Source organism: Athene cunicularia (assembly GCF_003259725.1).
Source record: "Athene cunicularia isolate RWA chromosome 9 unlocalized genomic scaffold, athCun1 chr9_part1, whole genome shotgun sequence".
NCBI classification, from domain to species: Eukaryota; Metazoa; Chordata; class Aves; order Strigiformes; family Strigidae; genus Athene; species Athene cunicularia.
Window position 1 is genome coordinate 22,903,729 of NW_020799110.1, and position 18,726 is coordinate 22,922,454.

General features: G+C 40.7%; 1 protein-coding gene across 1 annotated transcript in view; it reads left to right on the forward strand.

Moving 5' to 3' along the window:
* Positions 1-8: 8 nt before the first annotated feature.
* Positions 9-18,726, forward strand: part of PIK3CB (phosphatidylinositol-4,5-bisphosphate 3-kinase catalytic subunit beta) — a 103,944-nt gene continuing 85,226 nt past the window's right edge. The window contains exon 1 of the mRNA XM_026855031.1: positions 9-89. The gene's annotated coding sequence lies outside the window, so the exon portion shown is untranslated. The remainder of the gene's footprint in view (positions 90-18,726) is intronic.

Genomic DNA, 18,726 nt, shown 5'->3' on the forward strand with positions numbered 1-18,726 from the left:
CTGCGTTTCGTGAGGAGCTCCTGTGTCCCGCCTCGGCGGGTGCCTGCTGAGCGGCTTCCCAGCCCCGGGCGGTGGTGCCTCCCCGGGAGGTGAGTGTCCCCCCGGAGGGCTCTGCCCGTTTGCGGGGGGAGGGATTGAGGCTGAAAAAGATCAGATGCTGGTGCAGCAAAAAGAAACCAGGAAAAAGAGAAAGGAAAAAGAGACAAGCCCACCAAGGAGCTGTGACTGCAGAGGTTCATCTACCAGAGAGCGATGGGAGCAGGGCCCCCGGGAGAACCTTCCAAGCCCCGGGCAGGTCTGGCCGCGGCCGGCGGTGGGGAAGTGTGGCTGGCAGCGCGGCTGAGGCCAACACCTCCTGCCTGCCAGCGTGGGTCAGACCGCTCAGGGTGTTAACGGGAAGAATTCACCAATTAAACAACATTTCATCTTTTTTTCCTTAAATGTTTTCCACGTGTGCTGTCCTGAACGGTAACCTCTAATTTTTTTAATGATGTAAAGCATTAATGTTGCCTGGCTTCTGTAACAAGGTGTTTTTCTTAGCTGTCATTAATCACCCTGTTTTTCTGTTCCAATTAAGCTGCTCACTTGGAGCACTGAGACAATCAGTGTCTCATCGTATGAGCTGGTCTCAGAACTATCAGTGAGTTTGTCCTTCCGATTGGATTCTTGGTAGAGCAGAGGTATTTTCAGTTTCGGGCTATTGTGTTTTACTGGCAGTTGTAACATGTGGGAGGTTACTTGAGTTAATGACCTGTTAAAGCATGAGCGGGCTGGGAGGTGGCTGTAAGAGCGGCGGCCTTGATTGCGTACGCACACTCGGGGTTACTTCTTGCAGCCATACGTCCTGTAAGAAAGCTCAGGCAACTGCTGAGACACTATGGGCTATCCGTTGCCCTCGGATAAGAATCTATATTAAACGTTTGAATGCGATATAATAGCTTTTGTACTTTAAACACAAAGATCAGTGAGTTAATCTTTGACGTTGTCAGGGTGATGCATAACATCCCCTGGTGAGCTCAGTCCCTGTTGGCAATGAGAGTGAACAGAACTGGAGTCCAGATGCTTGAGGAGAGGAAGAAATGGAGGGGGAAGAGCTAACTACTTGCAGCTCCCAAGCATGGCAAGAGTCTGTCAGGGCCACACTATGGCTCCTGTTGTTGGGGCCTCCTGTATCCTGGTGTAATTGGCTCTGTCTTTAGAAGTGGCAGCTTAAATGGTCCTCAGAAATGCTAAGGAACAGACCTGATCACCAAATATCTTATTTTGCAGAAAACGTTAGAGCAAAGCATATTACTTTTGCCAACACTTGCAGTATGTTTTTTAAAAGTTTTGAATACTTTTGATTGACAATTTTGACTCAACTGCAGGCAGGCTTCCCTGTATCTCCCCAGTGGTGTCATCATCCCTCTGTTGGGTGATCTCACAGTGCCTCGCAGGACTGTGCTCTGGCGGGTGCATCCGCGGTGGCCGAACCACAGTCCCAGTGAGGCACTGCTTCAAACCCAAGTTTTTGTTGCAAAAGAAAAGATACTAGATCTTGTGTTCTTAGAAATAAAATACTAGACAGAGTGAGTGTATTTAGTGGAAAGCGCTTCTTTTTTTTTTTTTTTTTCCCTCCCCTGGAGAAAGCCACAATTTTCAATGGAAAAACATAATGAAGGAAGTTTTTTGAGCAGCCCTGGGAAGCAGCTACTAACTCCAATATTAATGGAGGGATGGGAAATGAATGCAGTTGATCTTGTCCATTTCTTGCCTCGGCAGCATCCATGAGTGAAACGCTGACTGCCACGTCATCCTGGTGTGGCACTTTCTTCCCTAAGAGTAGGTGGCCTGTATAAATCTTTACACTTTGCTCCAAAAGCCTTTGTGGTATATGTGGTAATACTAGTCCCTTTCATGCCTTGGTAGATTTTGTACTGTTTGTACACTAGTTGCCTAGTTCCTAGGCTAACAGAGCAGCAAGTAACCAGGTTTATTTTCCATGCTTTTGAGGCATATATGGAAGTTTTTAGGACCCGGGAGTTCTGCTGGGATGCTGTGTGCTCTACTAAGTGCTGTTTTCAGTGAAAAATGATGAGCACGTTCTAAACTTTATGACTGTGGATGCCATGTTCCAAATAGTGGATCTTATTTTCTGCATGACATAATATTTCTCTAACTTGGTGATGAATTTTAGCAAAACCTTTCTGGCCTGTCCTGCCAGGAATCACATTTAAGTCTGGCAAACAGTGTGGGTGGGAATTTTCCTCTGCAACATCTGGGTATGAGCAGTGCTGGAAACAGGATCCTTGGCAAAAGTGAACCTTGTCTCTGAACCATTGTGGGTTTTCTAATGAGGTCAGTTTGCCACCTGCATCTCTCTGGGGTGTGACATTATTTTAGACATATTGTAAATGTATAAACAACCTTCTGACCTTCCTCACTTCCATCTTTTGCTTTATTCTCCACTTCCTTCTATTCCTCTTCATCCTCTCTCACAGTCCTGTGTCCTTGCAGACATTCCTTATTGCTGGCTTGAAACATGTTACCAACTGACCATTGTTTCACAGCTACTTCAGACAGGAGGAGGAAAGAGCTTGCCTGGTGAGATGGATAGCCTTCAGGATTTAATGAGCACTCCTTAAGTATTACAATCAGCTAAGCTCTGATTTTTTATTTTTTTTTTTAAGACATCACAGTACCCTGGTTCTCACCCTCTGACTCCTGAGCATTTGTGGTGGCTCAGCAGAGCTCAGTGGTGGAACCCCTGTGTGCATACATCAAATCACCTTCTCCATTTCATTAACAGAATGGATTTTAATAAAGAGTTGTGAACAGTGAGACCATAATTCCCCAGTGACACTATGAGCCAGGAATTCAGTTACCCCTGACAAGGTAGTCTGTGAGACATAGGCTTATTATTATTTTTCATGAAAGTTTCTTAGATATAAGAAATTTGAGTTTGAGGCCTTAATATTTGGCATTATCTTTTTTATTAACTGGAATCAGTCAAAACCACACTGGCACTGAAGCTTCTGTGGGAAGGTTGTTTGTAAACTATTAATTATTTTCAGTCTACTTGGCATAAAGTGAAGGATTATTAACATAACCAGTCTTGCAAGTGATGAAAAATTCAACAAGCATTATTTCTACTTTTTAAAGAGGTTGGTTTTCATTATTACTGATCTTTTACTTGGATGACCTCTTCCAGCTGACACAAATTTCTTTTAGAGCTGACCTAAACCTTGTAATTTGCCAGGAATTTAGGATAGTGTTTTATTTAAAATACAATTTCCCCCCTTACTTAATGTAGCGACCAAAGCCAGAGCTTTCATTTTATCTCGTAGAAAGCAAAACATCATGGCATTATCTCAACATTGCAAAGTTACCTTAGATTTAATTCTGTGTTTTACCAATCCATCTTAAGTGAAAGAACATGTGTGTTAAATCACAGGATAATTTTTGTCTTCTCTTTAAATTAAACACCTTCCCTCACCAATATGGCCAGGAGGAAAATTGTTTTCAATTGTTCTTATATATTTACTTTCAATATTGAGTCTAGCAGTCTGAATCACAGAGGCCAGACTGAGAATGGACCTAATGTTGCTGAAGAGAGTATGTACATTTTGGACCAGCTTGCACTCCTTTATCTATGATACCTACAGCCTCCCCTGGGTTACTCACAGCTCTAACACAGTATTGTCAGCATACATGTAAGCATTAAATTGCTTTTGTGGTTTGAATGGACATTTGTTTTGGTGAATATGTATTAGTTTCTTGCTGGAACTACTGTCTAGGTTGAAATGAAAGACCAGCTATGTAATTTTACTCATTTTACTGCCTTCATTGCATGCATTCAGGTAATTTGCAAGCATCGTTTGCTGTGCAGTACCATGATATATTGGCTACTGAAGTGTCCCATGGGTACAATGGCTTTTGAAAATGGAGCAATAAAACATAAATTCATGAGAAAGTAACATAATAATGTGAATACCTATCTATTGACTGAAATGTATGTGTGAGAAAAGTTAGCCTTCTAATAGTCTAAACAGAGAGCTACTTGTATATATCTGTAGGGAGCAGGGAAAAAAAGAGTTGCACACACCTCTCCCTCCGCTTATTTTTATTAATCATAAATACCTTTATTTTTCCCTTAGTGAGTGGGTGTCATGATGGTATATCTGTAGTTAAAGGAAATTACTCTGCTCTTTAGTTAATCGCTTGTTTTGGGGTATCAGATGAGTGAGGGTCACCTTAGAACACTGCTTTTCTGATAAAAATTTGCCTTTCAGTATTCTACTCTTACAGTTCTTTTATCAGTGACTTACTGAACTTTCCCTAGTCTAAACAAAGCTTTGATGCTGCTATTTGTATTAGTTGTTTTCAATGTAGACACTTTTTTTTCTCTGCTGAAATCAGCCCTGCGTTGTTCTTTTGATACAGATGGCTTTGTGGAGCTTGAAATAAGCTGTTGTGAAAAATATTGTTTATACTAAGCTGAAGTTAAACACAGCTTTAAGTGCTCAGAGCAGAGTGCAGGGCATACCCTCCAAGTAGTAATGACAAGCATCATCCCCCATGTCCCTAAGTCTTTTTCCTTCCAATTAGATAGACAGAAATGTGTAGTAATGTAAATAATTGCTTATATCCCTCTTTTCTCCATGCCTCCACAATTAAAATGCTGCAGAGAAGTAAATATTAAAAAAGAATGTCTATTTCTTGTCTTGACTTTTAATTGGAGTAACATTTCAATGGCATAGAAATGTCTATCCTGCCATTATTCTTTTGTGACATGGTCCAGCTAGTAACAGTCTAAACTGTATTTAAAAATACCGATTATAGAGAACAAAGAGATGGCTGAGAGAAGCAGGTATTGTCAGTACACATTACAGGGCTCCTTCAGGAGTACAGGTGACATCAGACATCACCAAAGTGTCCTCTCAACTTTTCTTCCCTAAAATACAGATTCAGATAATTGCCTTATAACTAAGCTCTCAAAGTGAGAGAAGTGAGCTCAGAAGGGCTTAAACCATAGTTAATAATGTAGGGAACTTTCTTATGAATGACCAAAGTGACTTTTATAGTTTTCCTTCCAAGTTTTTACTTGGTTGCTTTTTTTCAGATTTTTCAGCTGCATGTTTTACGCTCTGTTTTTGGTGAGTGAGATGGGAACACGGAAATCCCATTTTTCATGTTCCTCAGCTGCACAGCCAGTGTATTATAGTTCCACCTGTGTTGGCAGGGATTTCCTGTTTCAGAAGATTAATTAGAGTTGAGTAACTGAGTTCCTCTAAAAGAAACGATTTTCCTTTCCTGTATGGCAAGGGAGATTGCAATCTTCTGAGGCTGTAAACTTGTTCATACCTACCAATAAAGCAGTTGGTACCATTTAGAGATACCTAACTATCTGGTTTCACTTCTGTTCTGTTACAGGGATGTAAATCTGAGTAGCTGCTGTGGCTTTCTTTACTTCATGTAGAGATTGTTGTCCTTGTAGCCAGAGTTTTTCACCCAGCTAGAAGTTTGCCTATCGCTCTCATTACCTCTTCATTCCAAGTCAAAAGTCGCTATCCATATTTTACTACATCTCAGAAGATGACTGCCCTGGTTGACATCAAAACTTTAAGTCAGCAAGTGCACAAAAGTGATTTGTAACATAGGTGACTGGTTTGGATGGCACTAAGTATTTATTTATGTGGAAACAGTTTTCACTCTTTTTTTTTTTTTTTTTTCCTTTTTTCTCCACCCTCCTTGCCCTGTTCAGCTGGTTGAATGGCTAGCACTTCTGCCCCACCCACTTAGCTTGTCCGCATCTAGTTCCAAAAGTCAGAGGGTGAGGAAATGGACTTTTTCCTACTGAATTTTGCCTCTGACAGTTTTTCCTCATTCATGTCTACCACATTGAGCTGGCCTATTTCTTACCTTGTTATGAGCTATATTTGAACATAGCTTGCTTAGGAGAGCTAGATTCTGGCTTTCTACTCATTTTGCTGGAGTATCATTGAATGCGTGGTACCATTTGGTTTGAATATTGACATGTGGGTACAGATGCAGTGCTCCTCCTTCTCCCTGCGAGATGCTCTGTCAGAACTGCAATACAGTTAGCCTTGCTGTACCAAAGTCTGAAGAAACTGAAAGAGCTGGTAGTGACTGTGTTCCTGTAAGACTGTTTGCCTTTCATAGCCGGGTGAGGACATAACAGATAAAGAAGGCAGCACCAAAGTCTTCTGATCCAAAGCAGGACCTAGTAGACAGATGAGGCACCTGGAAAGTGAAGCAGCAGGGACATATGCTGGGCTTGTTTTCTGAAACATCTCATGGTGATAAGTGAACCAGAAAGAAGACTCTTTCCACATGGTTCTGCCTGCAGCTCAGTTGTATGCCTTTGCTGGCCTGAGCTACACACAGTCGCTCGGCTTCTCAGGCAGCGGTTGGTGGCAGAGGTGCTGTGGACAGCCAGCCCTTGGGCTGCAGACCAAAAGTACTTTTGCTCTCTGAAGCTCTACGGATTTGTGAAACCACAGTGTAGTAGCAGAAGCACATGGCATACATGGGATGTTCTTATTTTTTTCACCTCTAAACTACAAGCAAGTATAAGTCCCATTATTCTGTTACTACAGTTATTTTGAGGCAGTTCTGGGAAGGCATAGGCAGGTTCGTTAAGATAAAATAAGTGAGCCAGAACCTGCAGCAAGGCTGAGGAGTTCAGATGTCCCCTAGGAAGGCAGCCCTGCCCCTTGGGATTTCTGGCACAGCTGTTTAGTTACAGTTTCTGCATACTTCTTAGAACTAAAATATCAAAAATAATCCTAGACAGCTTAAGCTACATCTGTTACTGGCTTCTGCCAGTGTACTTTGATCACTTTATCTTAAACTGGGAAAACTCAGGAGAGATAACACCATAATTGTAAGCAGTCTTATGCTTTGCTGTTTGTTTTTTCCTCCTGTGATTTTTATTAATGGCCTGTTTCAGGGAGGCAAGATGGGAAGGTCTTTTCATAGCCGGGAATCACCAGATTTCCAAAATGCCAGAACTTGGTGTGTTGTATCTCTGAATCCAACATGTGGTTACAAGTGACCATGAAGTCAAGATGCAGTAGGATGGGAAGAGTGGAGAGACAAGGGATAAGAGGAGAAAAAAACACAACAGGGACAATGTATCTTCTAAAATGAATATGAGGATGTGGAGAGAAGGGAATGAGTTCATGAGGGACATTGAGAATTTTAATCTTGTTTCTAATTGAAGCTATAAACTATATGTATTCATATATCTCTCATATGACTTGCTTTGAAGGCTAGTAAGACTTTCCATGAATAAACTCTTTGTTCACTTCTCTGACCTGTCATATTCAATCCTTTAAAGTAGTTACAATTTTAGCAGTAACTGTAAGAAGATATTTGAACTGGTCTCCTGATTCCACCCTAGCATCCAGTGCCAACACACCAATCGGTGATTAATAAAATCTATAAGAAACAAGCAACTTGGTCTGCATGTGCCATGGACACATAACTTATTTGGGATGGCATGGGGGCAGAATGAGATGTTGTCCCATTATATTTTCAGCAGATCTCATCAAACTCAGATCTAGCGTTGTTGAGACTACTGTTCATTTGAGATTAAGAAAGAAAACAATTCTTAACAAACACTTGGGAAATACTGTTCAAGGCATGTAATTTTTCTCCCCCTCCTGCCCTATGTTTAGGTGGAATTTTGGCCACAAACTAGACTTTTGTGTTTTTTTTCCAGCATGTACTTTATTTGTCTTATGCAGTTTTAAGGAGTTAGACTAAAAGATGTCAGCTTAGCTAGAAAGCATTTTTTTGATCTGATGTAAGAAAAATCATTTGATACTGATTTTAAAATTCACACTGACAAAAATTGGAAAAATAACTTGACAAATGACAGGCCTCTGCCAAATACCTTTGAAAAGGTCACACTCATCCAGCCAGTTTGGAGAAAAACTGTGGAAATAAATTGATTTAAGATAGCTCTTTAATAAATTTCCCCTTAATATCATTACAATGTACATCAGATAGGAAAAACTGAAAGGAAAAAGGTGAATTTGAAACCTTGGAAAATTATAGTCTACTGGATGGAAAGGCTATAAACAGATGGGATGAATTGGAAAAGGGCAAAATGTACAGAACCTGACATGCACTGAGCACAGAGCGGTTTGGAAAGATGGTTGAACTCAGCAGGACTGCTCATGTGTGTAAGGTTACATGTGTGGGTATGTGGAATTGATCACTACAGACCCAGAGTGTGAAACAAATTGTGATTTTTCTGTGCATTAAAAAGGCAGATTGCTGATTAAATAGTATCTCAGTATCTATCAAGGAACTTGAATGAAGCAACTGCAGTAATGTAGAACTGCCAATAAACTTGCCATACAGGCATTCATTTGCAGTCTTCTGACTTTAGTAGCCTTAAATGTAATACTGATGTGTCTGTGTGCCATCATTTGCTAAGTGCAAAGCACTTTGCTAACATGCAGATTAGTTACTCGCTACTGAGTGGGTCATGTATTGGCTGCAACAGTGTATTCCCGTCAGTAGGAAATGCAGGTAGGAGAGAGAACTCAGTGCTGCGACTGCGGGGAGCAACGTTGTGATAGCTGAGGCTTGATAGTCTGCAGCCACATGAGCATCCAGTATGCAGTAAAACTTGCATGTGCTCTCTGAATATGTGTGCTTGAATGTTAGGTTAAGAGTTATTTTACTGAGGATGCAATTTATTCAGAGTTTGCCTAGAAGGATTTATTTCAAAATACTTTGTTTCAGGCAAGATGTGTAGCATGGGACAGTGGTTTGTCCTTTTAAACTACAGTACAAAGGCACCTCTCGGGTATATCTTAGCAGGGCATGGAAAAACATTACGGTGTTACAGTATTCAGCATGCTTACAGTGCTGGAAGGGGCAGGCCCCCGGAGTTGTTGTCACCGGCTGTAATGAGAAACACAAAGCAGCTTTTGTTGGGTCTCTCTACATTATTATTCTAATTCAGGGTTTACACAGTGCAACAGCCTCACTTCTTTATCAGATACTAATTAGGGTCTGTTCATATTTTTTCATCTTTCAAGGGAGGTTATCCCGTAATCTTTAACAATTTCAAATAATCAGTTTTTTAATAGAGTTCACATTGCCAAGCCACTATAGATCTGCATGTCTATTCCCTCAGCTGTCGTCATGGGGGAAGGAGAGAAAACAACAGAAAATCATGTTCAGTTTTTCAAGTTATGTGTATGGTAAATGATCATTTAGTTGAGTATCATCAATTCTTAGGTTTGCATAAAATGATTAAGTTCCAAAATGTAATGGCATATTTTTTCATAGAAAACCTGACATCCTGTAACAGGACTTCATTTTACCCATCTATGTGTATTTCTTTTTAATGTGTATTTGTGAAAAATGATAGTTTGAGATGTGACTAAGAATAGAAGAGATGAGGTACATGACTTTCTAATACTTGAGACTTTTTGAAAAATGAATTTAGCATTAAAGAATTAAAGGTTAAGTATACCTTTTAAAGTTAAATTATTAAAGCAAGGCACTAATGTTATAGTGTTTTAAGAGGTTATTTTGGATATGTTCTATGAAGAAATTGGCATAACATGGTTTTTAAGTTTACAGGTGGTATTTCAGAGTCTTTTTTTTTTTTTCACTGTGATGTGGAGAAGCTTTCTTTTTCTGTATTCTAGGTATTAGATTCATTTGTTGTTAATGGTGCTTGAGAACAGAGATGGCATTTTTAAGGTGCATGAGAGCTGATACTTGATACTTTTTGCTGTTGTGAAATACCCCTCTAGTCCACACTGTAACTGATTGACTGAAAGTCAGCTGAAAGTTGTACTTGGCAACAGAAATTTTACATATAGCTTAATGAAGCAGTAAGATGTGTTTCAAGTTTCAGTTTAAATGATTCTGTGTTTCCACCGTTTGTGTGGTGGCATTGGAAATGCTGTCGGATTCGCATGGGATAGTTAAGGCAGTCTGCTCTTGTTTCATGGCATTACATCACTGCTTTGCTTTAGCAGCTCACTGTAGTTTAAGATATGGATCACTGCAGCTGAAATAGGCTTGCCAAAGTCCTCTGCTCGCAGCTCTGTGAGTTAGCATACTACAGTAAGGATACAGATCTATGGGTAGACAGGTATGTGAACATTTCCATATGCCAGATGTGTATGGGTGCTCATTACCATCCAGTCTTGGCCTTCCGTAGTCGTCGTTATCTGCTGGATAATGAGTTTGCTCCCAGCTCCCTGGTGGGATGTGGTATACAGGACTTGTGCAGAGGGCTAGGCAGCTGTGCTGCTGCGCGGGGCAGCAGTGCTCTCAGACACTGCTTTGTAGCAACAAGACTGTGGTGGGTGTCAGGCTGAGGTCTGTCATTTCTCACAGGTATTAAAAGTTAGAAGGCCAAATTGCTGTGAAGCTGCAGGGAGGTATGGATTATATACATCTATCTACACGTGTGCAGTGTGCACACCAGTGAGCCCCCTCAGGAAAAGCCCCTCTTCGCTCTGTCTGTGGTACCGTGTCCAGCTTTATCCCACGCGCTGCTGGTGCGGCGGAGGCTGTGGCAGACACCTGCCCCTTCCCACGGCCCTGCAGAGACTCTCCTGCTGGCGCTGGGGGACACGCTTCTTGTTTGCAGACGGTGGTCAGGGCGTGGAGGGGAAAAAGGAGAGTGCAAATGCATTTCTTCTGCTGTCATCGCATTTTTCCCTGTATAGGGAGTTTCTACCTGAGCTTTGGTGCCCTCGGTGACCTGACTGAAAAATAAACAGCTTTTCACATAAATAAATAAAGAAGAATTAAGAATGCAGTGAGTTATGCTTTCTTAGGAAAGCAGCAGTGGCTAGCCAAAGCTTTTTTCACAGGTATTTGTGGGTGGCTTGGTCCTTCCAACAGTTCGTTTTCTGTGGGGGAACTAAAAGCACCAGGGAAGTGGCATTCAAAAACCTTTCTTTAAAACTGAGCACTGGCATTATTGTGATAGCTGTAATGCAATCATTAACTCATTGCTGGAAACAATTTTTTTGAACAGGATGAGCTCGTTCTGGCATGGTTTTTGCTTTGTGCTTGTTCTGATTAGCCCAGATGTAAAAATAGGCCCACATCAGTTACTAAGGTGTGCACAATAGTTTTCACGTTATTGTGATCTGATTTTGCCATGGTGGCCATAACTTCAGTTTCCCTATACTTTATTTTCTTTGAACAGTCACCGATACTGGTGCTGCAGTTATCATACAGAGGTGGGAAGCCTACTAAGAGCTGGTGGCCTTGGGATTGGGAGCTGTGATATTCAGTACCGACAGCCCATTACTTCTCATCCAGATGTGGGAGATAAGGCTAAAAAGGCTGCTGCAGTAAGCAGAGGGAGAGGGCTTGGAAGAGCTGGTTCCATGGTATTTCTGCTTTCCATATATTGCCCAAACAGGAGCACATTTCCTACTATTTGCAGTTTGTCTCAGAGCAGTCTTGTTGCAACTCAGTAATGAAGCCCAGGGAAACTAATTTCACTTTCAGACAGTCTTCCAAAGAGTTGTATTGGAGCCAATTGATCAGTGAACATCAAAGTGATTTCCTGTTCTTTGGATGTTCTTATGTCTTGTTATGCCAGAAGACTCCATATACGTCATTCAGAAAACAGACTAAAACCTAGTGTTAGTTTGCCATGCTTTCAGCTTGGAAGATCAGTTGACCTTTTTCATTTTCAAGCATCTGTGTACTGAGAAAGATTTTTCAGGATCAGTGAGACCCTTGGTTGTAAGTAGTGTTTAGCACTACTGGTGCCATGTCCTCAGCCAGGCTGCAAGTTTGATTGCCAGGAAAACAGTTCACTTACACAAAGAACAATCCAGCTCATCCCACAACTCTCAGCACTGTGCAACTGACAGACATTAAAAGAAATCACTTATACTTGGAAAAAATTATAAAAAATGCATGACTTTACCTTCCTGTTCAAAGTTTTTGCCCAAGCACTTTTCAGAGTGGAACTTGGTATTGTTTCCTGGGAGTTCCTCAGATACTTGACCCTAGGTCAGTCTCTCCTACACAAAATCCTTTGGGAAAGTACAAATTCCAGTGGAAAATCCCAGAAGTTTCCTTGGGTGGTTCTCCTTTGGGACTAATGGTTCCAGTCTCACAGAGGTGACTTGAGAGCCTATCTTCATCCCAGTGATGTTTTAGCTTTTAAGAACATCCTCATTTGGTTAGTTGGCTCAGAACTGCATTTGCCCCTGTTGTGGATTGTCAGAGACAGTAAAGGAAAAGGAATTACTGGCATATGCAAACAGTGTGCATGCCTAAAGCAATACTAAATTCCAAGGGGATTTCCTCTACCACATTGAAAAGGGCTGTGGCTTCCCAACCCTGTGCTCTCGCACCCTTGGGAAAAAATATGTGAAAATACACAATCTTCAAAGCTGGAGGGAGAATATTGTTGGGCAGTGCATGATGGGAAGGGGTTAATATAAAACATCCTTGGTGGTATGAGAAGAACCCAACTTGATTCCAGTTGGAATTTGTCATTTGTCCTTCAAAGTATTACCAGAACTGTAATATTTTTGGGACATGAAGTTGCCCAATTGCATAGGCTATAAGGCTGAGCAGAGACTTTCAAAGGACATCTCTGAGTAAGACTTCAGTAGGTAAGTTTTCAAGGAGTTTAAAATCTATATTGGGAGATAGGGGAGGAGGACAGTTCCAGTCAGTGATTGGTAGGAAATGCTTTATTAATATTAAGCTTTAGGTGCAGAAGAACTGAGGAAGTTATTTTTTCCATTATCACAGAGGAAAGCAATACCAGTTAGCCAAGGCTTGCAGCCGAAACATTTACTGGAAATGTTTACATGTTACTTAATACCTTGACATGCATTATTCAACTTGTGTAATGTCAGCCAGGGTGGAGCAGGGAGGAATGGCTTTGCAGAAGAATTTGTTTGCTCCCCTTGGAATATTTTTCTGAGCATAAGCTACCTTCTTTGGCAATGAGGTACATTCCAGAAATAAAAAAAATGCTCTCCAGCCAGATTTTTATGAACTGCTGGAATGTGTTCTCTTGCAAAGGTGACCTAACCTTGTCCAGATGGCTAGCCCTCTCTGAGCAGTGACATCCTATCAGATTTTCTTCACTATAGAGCAAAATTGCCACAAAAGCCCCCTGTGAGCCCCCTCCAAGCAGGAGAGCTGCACACTTAAATGGTGGAGCCGTTTAAATGAATGTACTTCTCGTATTGGAAATGGAAGCCCACTTCCCCTCTCAGAGGTGTATGCAGCAAGTGCTCTCTCCTGAGTAAACCACTTAAGCATGTGCTTCAGTTTTCCTGATGTGTCTAAAGGACTTTCTGAATTGCAGCCAAATGGGCTGTGCGTTGAGAAAAAGGCAAGAAGAGTTCATCTGCTCATATGAGCAATGTCACAGTGGTAGAGCAAAGGAGATGGGAAGGAGAAATAGACTGGGAAGTGTGAAGTTAAGCTGGCATCTCTGTTCCCTCTGTGTTTACTTAGCATCCACACAGACAGTAATTTCATGATTCACCTGCTGAATGATTTGTTTCGCTGACAAAGCTGTGATAAATAGAGACTTGGCATCATTTGCATAGTTGTTTAATCTAAAGGCGTGTGAGTCATATAAACGGAGCTTTCAGACTTGCTGTGATAGATTGCCAGACAGAGTGGGTGAAACACACACTTTTTTTTATTTGGTTAATCAATACCTGGAAACATTGTAGTAAAAAGCGATTTAGCACAAAGCCTGGATTTTCCAAAATAGTATGGCAGGCTTAATTTGTCAGTTTTGAAAGTAATAATAATAATATACTTTTCCTCCTATGCTGCAACATTTTTTTCTTAACGGCATCTATCTAGACTTAGTAATGTTAGCTATTGAGGACTAAAAATGACGATGATGCATATGTAGCTCGAAGAAACTGTCTAAAATGTAATTCCTAGAAATAACATGAGTCTTCCTGATTCAGAATGACCAGATTATCTAGGAACAAAAGGTTGTACAGAATTTTGAGTCAGAAGATGTACTGGCATTTTAGAAGTATTCCCAGAACCTGTCCTGCATTGGTTGTCCAGTGCCCACTAATAACACTTTGTGGGTGCTGTTCTGAAGATCTGTCAAGAGTGCTGTTTTTCCTGAGGGTGGAACTCATGGTTCCTGATCATAGGAAGTTGAATTAATAGAACTGTGAGATGAAAGTGTTTCTATTTGTTCCAGCAGAGCACTGAATGTTCTTGGTTCTCACTGATTTCAGTGTGTCTTAGTGACTCTGCACCAATCTTAGTGTAGATGAACAGTTTTATAGCAAAAGAAACATTGATACTATTTGATGCTCACAAATTATTAGGAGGTTTCTAGACACTTGAAACACCCTTAATAAAAAAATCTTTAAAAGCCTTTTGAACGCCTATCTGCTAGATATATGTACTTTTGATAGTGCTTTTAAAAATAGAAACTCATAAGTAGTATTAAAATTGTAACACATTCACCAGAGGGAATAAACTAAAATCTGAGATTATAAATAGCGTTTAAAAATAATAGTCCATTTGTAGCTAAGAATTGATATTTTTAGAGGAACGATGTTGCATGTAGTATATGTTATTTTTCTTGTGCTGATTTTTAAAATTTCACATGAAATTTTTCAGTTTGCCCTTATATGTAGGTATAGATAGGTACAGATGTACTAGCTTTCTAGTAGTGTGTGATAGTCAATGACACTGAAGTGGTCATGTCTTTCCATGGGCTAGTGAAATGTTAATGCACTACCTGTGTTTTATGGTAGCAGTAATATATCACATTTGCTTATCTCTTCCTTTGGTTTGCACATGACATATAACTAGTGCAAGATAAAGATTTGGTTTTGCAAATGACACGTGACCAAATTTAGAAATGATGTTCACTGTGTACTGCAGGTCAGTAAATTTATTTGACTCAAAGGGGAACTACATCGGTGTGATTTGGGGGCTATAATCTCTATATTTTTCTCTCTTACAGCAGTTCCACACAAAATGAATTCTTGCTAACCCTGACCTACACCATTGTGACTAGACAATGAGCTTCTCTAAGCAAACTTGAAAGTCTTCTGCAAGGCCAAATTCAGAAATAATATAGTGTATTTCATATCCATAGTCATTAAAAAGTGTAATAGACTCAGTAGTGTTCATGATCGTTATTCATTTTCACAGTTGTTACATCCATTCTGTTATCAGAATAGCCTTAAGAAAAAGGCCAGCTAGAAAATAAATATGTAAAGAAGGTGCAAGAGATACAGGCTTCTTTAAATCATTTGTGTTCCAGTGCCCGTAATGAATCTCTTCCTAGTCTTTGCCTCTGGCTGAGAATAGTAATATACCATTAACCCAAGAGATGCAAAACATGCTGCGCTGTGCTTGGAAGGGTGTCAGAAAATCCTCCTGTAAGGATGAGAAGGTATTTTATTGCCTTTACAATTGTTGGACAGTCTAATCCTAGTAAGCATTTTAGCAAAATGGAACTACTAAAGTAACTGTGAAGCCTGATGTTTGATTTTCATAATTAGCATATTGCAAGGATGAACTGGTAAAGTAGCTCTATTGAGGCAGGTACAGCACCTATTACACTTCAAGTGCTACCTAACACATTACAACCTGCTGGACATTGAAGCCTATTTTTAGTAAAAGAATAAATAAGCCGGCTGTGCCCTACTTTTTGTCAAAATGTGTCATGGGATCTTTATATTTGATTAGAAAAGTCAGCAGAAATAACACAAGGGAACTCAGTGCCTCATCTAAAAACTGGCAATTCTAACAATCCAGTGCTGCTCTTTATTACAAAAATATGTTAATAGTGGCTATGAGGTCAGACTCATAAAGTGGGCAGAGGAGATAATAGCTGGTGGGAGACTTGCCTGGGTGGTGTGTGAGGTTACATGTGGACAGAAGTCCTGGTTCTATTAGGCACTAGCTATTCAAGACGCTTTTGATGAAAGAAGTTATTTTGTATTGATGAATGGAACTATTTTTGCAAAATCTATGTTAGGAAACTGGAAAAATAAAAAAAAAAATGTAGAGATACTGATATATAAAAAGAGTGTGTAGCAACAGAGTCAGATGGCCACTTCAGGATGCTGTTGATCTTTGTAAAGACCTTAGTCTTCCTAATTCTGAGCAATTTGTTTGATCTTCACTGGCTGATACTGGATGTTCACACACCTCATGAACGAGCTGTCTTGTAAAGGTGCAGTCATACCCAGAAACCTCTGTTTGCTGTGAGCCAATGCAGAAAATAAGCAACTACATATACTTTTGCTATAGTATAGAATTAGTGACAACTAAGTACTTTCAACCACTTTCTCTACAGATGAGTGATACTAAAAATTGCTGCTTTATTACAATAGAATTGGTATTAATTGATCAAGAATGCCACCATTTAAAAGTATCTGCCTAAGAGCTCCAGATCATGGAGTTTCTGTGATTTGGAAGCAATATGACGATGTGCCTTCTAGGTGTGGATTTACAGGGTAGGGTAGGAGGGTTCAGCTCCCAGCTCTTACTGGCACACTTGCAGCCTCAGTAGAGAGGGACTCTCCTTCAGTTTCCCCAGTCCACAGCCCAGATTTAGGGAGATGGAGAGAAGCAGTCGTGGTGTGTGGGATCATAAGCAAAGATGGTGCTCCAGGAGCGCTTCTGTGGGCTAAGGCCTCTCTCCAGCTTGAACCTGCTCCTGCACGCCAGCTCACGCAGCTTGCCTGAGGGTGGAAAAGGGGAAGGAGCTGAGCCCACTCATTCACAACATGGCCCTGTCTGCCCTGACGGGTGAATCAGCTGACACGCTGTTACTGCTGGTGTGTTACAGCGGCCGGGGCAGGCCAGGGAGGTTGAGGAAGAGGCCCTCTGTTTCAAGTGGCTTTATGCCATTTAAGTTAGGCTTAAAATTTTAAAATGAGAGGCCTCAGACACCAAATTCCGTACGGGGAACAGAACAGTGAAGTGCCAGGATGATGAATATTTGGGTATCAGTGCTGCTGGCTATTTGAAGCACTGCTGTACATGAGTGGTTTGCCTCTCTGGCTCCTGTACATAGGGTATATGTTCTTGGGGAACTTTTCCACCGAATTTTACACATATTAAATAACTTGGTTTAGCAAGGCACTGTTAAAAGCTGCTTGTTCTTGCTGCAGGCTGTAGCTTCATTAGCCAAATTCAGCATCCGTTTTGTCTGACATCTGCATTTGCAGTCACTCGGTCCATTATTTGCTGCTGCCTCCCCCTTCACCGGAGTCAGTGTGAGAAACAAAGAGAAGCTTATTATAGACACACACGCTGGTGCAAGCGCAGGAAAAGAGACCAACGTACTGTCACAACACCTTTGAGGGAATGTTATGCTTACAAAATTGAGCTGGTGTGTCACACAGAGTTTTTCACCATGCCATTAGCAATTTATGGGTGCACCCAGAGAGGCCCGAATGGCAGTGGCCAGCTTTGATTTCACAGATTGGTCTAACATCTGCGAGATGGAGAAGGTCTGGTCCAGCAGGCCAGCTTTTATTTGTCAGCTGAGACTGTTACAGGATCATGCTATCCGCATACCAGATCTTCTCTATCGTATCGTTTATATGTGTTGTAGTACTTTAACCTAGTGCATGAAATAGGTATGGACTTAGTAAACATACTTTTAACATACAGAATTCCTCAGGAATCTCTTAGTATTTCCTTTTTAGGAGATTGGATACAGACTTTGACAGTTAATCCCGATTCTTATAATTTTTTTCTAAACACATGGCTTGAAATAGTCATGCCAAAATTATTCTCTTGCTTATTAGCACCGCTTAAATTTCAGTGACTAATGAGGGATTCTGGCCCCCAAATGGTAACAACCTACTACCTTAGGCAACAGGGATTTTTTTTTCTAGTATAGGTGAAAGAGGGACTTAAAATGGGAGATGAAAGTTTTGTTAATTCCAGATAAGCTATTTTTTGAATGTTATAATCCAAACCGGCTTTCCTCTGATGACTACTTAGGAGACTGTCATGCTATTTTTTGTACACAGGATGTTCTAAAGCCTTTTATTTGGATGACAGTAGGCAGCATGCTGACAAAGGAATGACCATGCTGTGTGGAGTGACCATTATTCTCTCTGTCATCGCTCACACAGTTTTGAATATAATTTTTTTTTTTTTTTTTTTTTTTAAGAAAATAAATACTCATGAGAATTCCCATGTTATTCTGTATTCGCCACAAAATGTTCCTGTGCAGTAACTACCCAAAGCTGGTTTGGTTCGTATCTGTTGCCATTGTATCATAGTATCAGACGCTAGCAAGTTTCTATGAGCATTTAAGTTCTGTAATAATGATTTCTAAGCATCTCCTGCCCAGTATTCAGCTGCATTCTGGATCACTGTCCTTTAGATTTACTAACTTGAATTTTTTTCAGACAAGCTTTTTCTACTTTAAGTCAAACATCCTTCATGTGGCATTTCCATTTGCATTTTCTTTCTCCCTCTGTCCAGGTCTGCTGCCACAGTTCTGTGATGTCTGCGGATAATTTACGTGTTTGTTCCTTTCTTCTGATCACTGTAGTGACACAGGGCTAAAATTATGTAAACCCAAAATGCTGCAAATGACACATTTTCAAGTGACCAAGAATGTGCCCTAGGTGTACAGCTGTTTCACATGCAAAGACATGACTCAGATACAGCCTTTTTAGACAAAACTCTTTTGTTATACTGAGAATACGTGTAACAATAGCCTGGGGG